We start from the raw sequence: 7,562 nt of genomic DNA on the forward strand, positions 1-7,562 counted from the left end.
GAAAACATTTTATTTCATCTTTCATTGAATAACTTTTCTTACTATTGCCTTTCTAATTGTTTATTTCAATTTGTTTTTTGGTCTGTACAATATTAACTCGTAATTGCTTTCTCTCTAAAGCTTGGATTGAGTTTAATATGATGTGTTATAAAACGATTTCTTATAAGATTTTCTATATGTTTTTTGGTTTTCTATCAGATTTTTTTTTTGCGATTTCCTTTTATTATCTCTGCAAAATGTTTCTGAAACTTTTCTTAAACGTTATAAATCATGAGTTTCCACAAAAACTTTCATGAGTTAGTAGTCTTTAGAGTATTTTGAGTCAATTTAGTTTTCATATGTTTAGATTCATTTCTATTTATGTGGGAGTTACTGGATCAATTATTTAAGCCAGATGGACTTGGAAAATAGTTGTGAGAATATGAAATGAAATTGTCCTACGGGTTAAAGGAAAAACCTATCGCTTTAATGAATTGGAACTATAAATATCCCACATTGCTGAGAGGAAGCAAAATTGAGCTGTGCATATATATGGACATGCAGAGCATGTGTTTAACGAATGCTAGAGGGTAAAATGGATCCGACACGCGAGTGCGTGCGCTGCCATTGCCCGGCTAGTTCAACTCGGTTGGCTTGGGTCTTGGGTCTAGGTGAAGTGCCTTAGAATTCTTTTGGGCCAAGTTTTGGTTGATTAATTATGGCAAAACCATATGTTTTTATGCCTTCATTTTTCGTAATATACCAAAAAATTGACCTAAATCTTATCATAATTCCGGCCAACGATCTATCCCTCTCCGCACGTCGAGCGACGATCCTTAGTCTCATGCCATGTGCGCACGTGCCTACTTGTGGATCTAACATCTCTCTTGTCTGACTTTATGAATAAAGTGATTGTCTTCATTCATTTCTCAAGTTTTTCACAGAACAAATACCAGCAAACTCTCAAAGTAAATCTCAAGAGTGTTTCGTAGTTTAGTAGTTCTTAGGGATCATTCGCGAGTGCCGCGTGAAGGTCTATAATGGTTTTTATCCTGAGACTCCTATTTGTTATTATTCGTCGCATTTACGGAGGAAATATAAATAGTTAAGAAAAGAGATGTTACATCTCGACTCCATGGTCATGTTTACAAAAACATTTTATATCATCTTTCATTTTGTATCTTTCCTTAGTTTTGGTTTTATCTGATCCTTTATTTCAATTTGATTTTTCGACGCATACATAAATAGAATTATTCCACAAATAAATGCATTTGGTTTTCAGACATTTTAAGGGATACATTGCAAATGGGTATGAAATATTCTTCAATAGCGGAGAGGTATATTGTAGTTAGCAAATTCTTACCAATAAAACTATAAAAATGTCCTCATGATTTTTTTAAATTCCTTAATCAAGATTTTCGACTGACCGGAAAGACTGAAAATGATTAGATAGTTCACGATTATAAAGTACTTGGCCAAATTGCAATAATCTAAAAGAATAAGGACCTAAAATGTAAAAACAAATCTGGATGCGACGTATCGCAAAAGCCCTCTGCTACTTGTCAGAAGAAGGGAGAAAACCAACTTTATATATATACATTTTATTTGATGTTTGAACTTTACGAAAACATAAAAAGAATAAAAATATTTTTCGCATTAGTTCTTGAATTTTTCAGTATATCTTGGTGTAAGACTTATTATAGTATAATAATCAGTTTTCCAACATAAATTTTGATTAGTATTTCTACTTCAATAATCATGATGTTTTAAAATAGTATATTAATTTTTTTCTGAAAAATTCACTTTAAATCATTTTTAATATTGTAGTTAATTGAAACATATAGAATTGGTGTAAACTACCTATGTTATTTATGTTATGTAAAAAAATTCAAAAAAAAATGAAAATCAAAATTGATGTTAGACAACACCAATAAATATGTATGATAGATATTCAGCTAAATATAAAATATATTGATTGATAAACATCAAATTTGGTTCATGCTACCCTACCTTAGCATCAATAGTGTGACTATAACATCTTTCTATATATTATATATTATTGAAAATTTCTTGATATACAATATTTTATAGAACATTATTGATATGTTTTGTGTCTACTTTAAGAATGTTGAGTCATGCAGTTGTAGTGACTCTTTGATAGTGAAGCATACAATTGTCCATGAGAGACCATCTTGCATCTGTTAGTGTGAGAATTATTTTGAGAATAAGAATCCGTTATTTTGGGAATAAGAATCTGTTGATTATTGATTTTAGTTAGGATTTATGCTTTCGTGATCATGTTGTCTAGGCTGGTTATTAGTATTCCATTGCAAATTTCTTTTCGTTGATTTAAATGCTTTAATAACATGACTGGAACATCTATCTTGAGATCAAATTCGTGATTTGAAATCCCTGAAAATTTGAACGTATTTAAAAATATATGGGATACATAATATGCTGATTTATAATTTTTTCTTTGTCGTTACCAATACTATCAGAACACAAATATTCTTTTTGCTCACCTTCTAAGCAAATTACCATATTATTCACTTCACCAACTTTTTCATTCCTTATTCTTTGGAGTAAACATTGCTTTTTAGATGAGATAATTCTTGTTTATATATACGTTGTAATGCATTCAATAGGAGCTGCATTTTTTTGCAAGAAAAATTTGTTGTCTGTCTCAGAAAGTAAATTATGTGAACATCAGTTTAGATGTGAAAGGACATACAGAAAAACTTACCCAAATATAAAAGTCAATTATTCATAAATAAATTGACATTGACATTAACTTAACTACAACAGTGTAACCAATTTATATTTTCGATAAGAACAAACACTTATAAGCATAACAATCACATTAATTTTTGTACAACAACATAACTGCATAACATCTATTTGGCTATATGTACAAACACCAAAGTATAATCGTGGGTGGCAATAACTAACGTACATCATCACGACAATTATGACAAAAAAAATCAAAATCAGTTTAAGAAGAAAAAAATGTGACGATCAGGAAACCTAGTTATTTCGTCAATATGTGTCAAAAAGAAGATCACGCAAAGATATGAAAAAATATGCAGAAAAACTCACCTACTATTTTTCTTCTACTCTTATTATGTTTGCTGGCCAAATATGAGAGAGCTTAATCCAAAATACATATGTGAATAACTGTAGTTCCTTTTGGTTTATGATTTTTAAACAGAAAATTAAATATTTAATTAGAAGAGTTGATTATTCATAAAAATACTGAAATAATTATTCTACAATTTAAGGAAAATTACTATTAAACACTCTGTTACAATTTTCCTATGTTTAAAATTTAGAAAAGGACAATTACTATCAAATATGTTTTATAGTTATCATTTCTTTAGGATTTTAGAAAAGGAAAATTAGTATTAGATAAATTATTTTACAAATACTTTTTGTTTAGAATTTTTAAAAAGAAACAAATTTGGTAAAAAATACTATTAAGCAATTTTTAAACTTACTTCCTTTATAAAATCATTTTTATTATCTTATCTTATATAATTATTAACCATGAGATATTTTAATATACATCACAATTTTAAAAGAAAAATTACTATCATATTTTCAAATGCTGACAAAAATATATATTTTACAATTATCTTTTCTTTAGGATTTTAGAAAAGGGAAATTAATATTAAGTATGTTATTTTACAAATATTTGTTTTAGGATTTGTAAAAAGGAATTTTTCTAGAAACAGCTAATATTAAATAAATTTTGAAATTAATTATTTCTATTCAATCATTTTCAAATTTCAAATTTATTATCTTAGCATATATATATATATATATATATATATATATTTAATTATGAGAGATTTTAACACATGTCGATATATTAAAAGGAAAATCGATATCATATATTATTTGCTTAATATTTTTTAAAAATAAAGTTATTAGTAAATAATATTTATAGTTACTTTTTTTACAAATCACGTTTTTGTTATTATCTAATTATATATATTTTTAAGTTTAACACATGTCACAATCTTAAATATATAATTGCCATATGTCACAATCATGTTAATTAGCAACTTTGAAGAACCAAACTTTAATATACATTACAATTTTAAAAGAAAAATTACTATCATATTTTACAATGCTGACAAAAATATATATTTTACAATTATCTTTTCTTTAGGATTTTAGAAAAGGGAAATTAATATTAAGTATGTTATTTTACAAATATTTGTTTTAGGATTTGTAAAAAGGAATTTTTCTAGAAACAGCTAATATTAAATAAATTTTGAAATTAATTATTTCTATTAAATCATTTTCAAATTTTATATTTATTATCTTAGCATATATATATATTTAATTTATGAGAGATTTTAACACATGTCGATATATTACAAGGAAAATCGATATCATATATTATTTGCTTAATATTTAAAAAAAATAAAATTATTATTAAATAATATTTATAATTACTTTTTTTACAAATCAGGTTTTTGTTATTATCTAATTATATATATTTTTAAGTTTAACACATATCACAATCTTAAATATATAATTACCATATGTCACAATCATATTAATTACCAACTTTGAAGAACCAAACTTTATATAATAAGATAGGTATGTACAATAAATTTTTTTTAAAGTGTTTTTATTTGATTTTAAAAATATTGGATAGGGCCCCCAAATTTGTGAAGTCCGGCTCTGCATATCATCATGTCCACCAGTGTTATGGAATATATCAGATGAGAATAAAACAGTAATTAAGAATAATAAACCCAAATAAAGTAGTGTATTGGATTCCACTACACCACTAAGAAATGTTTTAATAGAAGTTAGGTAACTAACGTGTCTTTATTTATTCTCATTTAAGGGTTGATATTCACTTTGGAAGATCATATATTCCTAATCCTTTTTTGTCCTTTCGCTATTTCAACCATTCCTAATCCTTTTTTATCCTTTCACTATTTCAACCATGTGCGTTTAAATTTATTATACAAATAGGTAGTTTTTTCTCAGTCTCTACCTCATCAATAAAAAAGAAATTAAATCAAATATTGTTAACTCATTTAGTACATACATATTTATATTTTTAATTTATATTAATATAAGATATGAGCCCGTTGCGTTCCAACGGGTTTTGTTTGATATTTTAATTTAATAAAAATCATAAAATAATAAATCATTTTATTAGAGTTTTATGATTATTTTTTACATATATAGTTTGAGATTTATTTTATATTAAATATCATTTTCATACATAAGTTAAAGTTAATATTTATATTTTATTATCATGGTGCATAGATGAATTGTTATAAACTTTATATTTCGGATTAGAGAAAATATTATACCTAAACATTAAAATTGAACACAATCCGAGATAAGAAATTGAATAAAAATTAAAAAGAAATAAAATTCAAATACACCAATCGAGTCAATGACAAAATTATACATGTTCATATGTACTAATTTATTGTTTTATTAAATAAGTCTTTAAAGTTTTATTTTTCTAGGATTTTTCAAAAAAGGAAAACATTCTATTTTATAAATATCCTTTTTATTTACAATAAAAATATAAAAAATAATATTAAATAATATTAACTATTTTTAAAAGTTGCCATTTTCAAATTGTTTGATGTTTTAATTTAATAAAATCGTAAAATAATAAATCATTTTATTACAGTTTTATGATTGTTTTTTTGCATATGTAGTTTGAGATTTATTTTATAATTAAAACCCGTTTTCACACATAACTTCAAGTTAATATTTGTATTTTATAATCATGATACATAGATTAATTGTTATAAACTTTGTACCTCGGATTAGAGAAAATATTATACCTAAACATTTAAATTGAACACAACCTGAGATAAGAAATTGAATGAAAATTAAAAAGAAATGAAAGTCAAATACACCAATCGAGTCAATGACAAAATTATACATTTTCTTATGTACTAATTTAATGTTTTATTAAATAAATCTTTAAAATTTTATTTTTCTAGGATTTTTTAAAAAAAAGGAAAACATTCTATTTTATAAATCTCTTTTTTATTTACAATAAAAAAAAATTTAAATAACATTAACTTTGTTTAAAAGTTGCCATTTTCAAAATTCATTTTTATTATCTTATTATATATATATATATTTATTTATTTAAATCATTATATATTTAAACACATGTCACAATATTAGAAAGAAAATTAGTATCAAATAATTTTTTGCAATTATCTTTTGATTAGGATTCTGAAAAAGGAAAACTATTATTAAATAATATTTATAATTCTTTTTAATAAAATTTATTTTTGTTAATATCTTAGTATATATATTTTTAATTATGAGATAGATTAACACATGTCAAATCTTAAATATATAATTTTCATGTGTCGCGATCATGTTAATTAACAACTTTTAAGAACCAAACTTTATATAATAAAATACTTTACAAAACGTAACAATACAAACAGTAAACAAATTATAATGTTTTATCTAATAACTACCAAAATTACTAGTTAAAAATGACTACAATTACTTGTAAAAGTGTTCAAATATGAATTAAATTTAAATATTAATTAATATATAAATATAAAGTTATATAAAGTTTCAATTATATACTTTTTATTTATATAAATTTGTTTATACTATGTTAGATTAGAGAACATTATTAAAACATATGATTTTAGGTATTTTTTAAACGTATTTTTTAACGTTGGATAATTATAATATTATAAACTATAAAAAATACTACATATTAGTTTACAGCAGATAATTCTACCTGGTTTATGAGGATTCATGCTTAGTGGTACTATTTTCGCTAAGCTATAGATATCTGGTACAGTTTTTTCTATTAATTGGCAAAATTCCACATTCTAAACAACGCTTAATTATTTGCTCGCCTCTTTAGAAGCAGGTACTTCCCGCAAAAAGATTTCCTTTCAGCTGCAATGGGGTAACAACCTTCGTATGCGTGGAGAAGCATCCAATTCGGTAAAGAGCTTCTCATTCAAGGGCTGAGAAAACAGCTTGGAAATTGTACATCGATATCAGTGTGGGTGGATGAATGGATAGTTGGTGAAATCCCAAGAAGACCTCTCATGAAGAACATTTACGTGGACCTTATGCTCCCGGTGGCAGCTTTATTGGACATCCAGAATAGGTCTTGGAATATTGATAAGCTGCAAGAGCTATTCTATGAGGCTGATGTTGACAGTATTCTGGCCATGAATCCGGTTTTCGAGTTGGAAGATTACTGGGTGTGGGTGCATAACAAGAGTGGGGCGTACTCAGTTAAATCCGGTTACTGGCTCAGAAACAGGGTGAGTAAAGTGGAAGAGATAATACAAGCGGAAGTAAGACCATCACTCAACGACCTCAAGTCTGAAACTTGGAAGATCAAAACTCCACCGAAGATAAAAATGTTAATTTGGAGGGCGATCAGCAATGCTATCCCAGCAGGTGAATTGTTGGTAAGAAGAGGGATCAGAATGGATCCAGTGTGTCAGACATGTGGTTTTGAAGGGGAATCAATCAATCACATTCTATTCACATGTTCTATTGCGAGACAGGTTTGGGCTTTGGCCAGTGTTCCAAGTCCAGAA

This window comes from Brassica napus, chromosome A1 (assembly GCF_020379485.1).
Source record: "Brassica napus cultivar Da-Ae chromosome A1, Da-Ae, whole genome shotgun sequence".
Lineage (NCBI taxonomy): Eukaryota > Viridiplantae > Streptophyta > Magnoliopsida > Brassicales > Brassicaceae > Brassica > Brassica napus.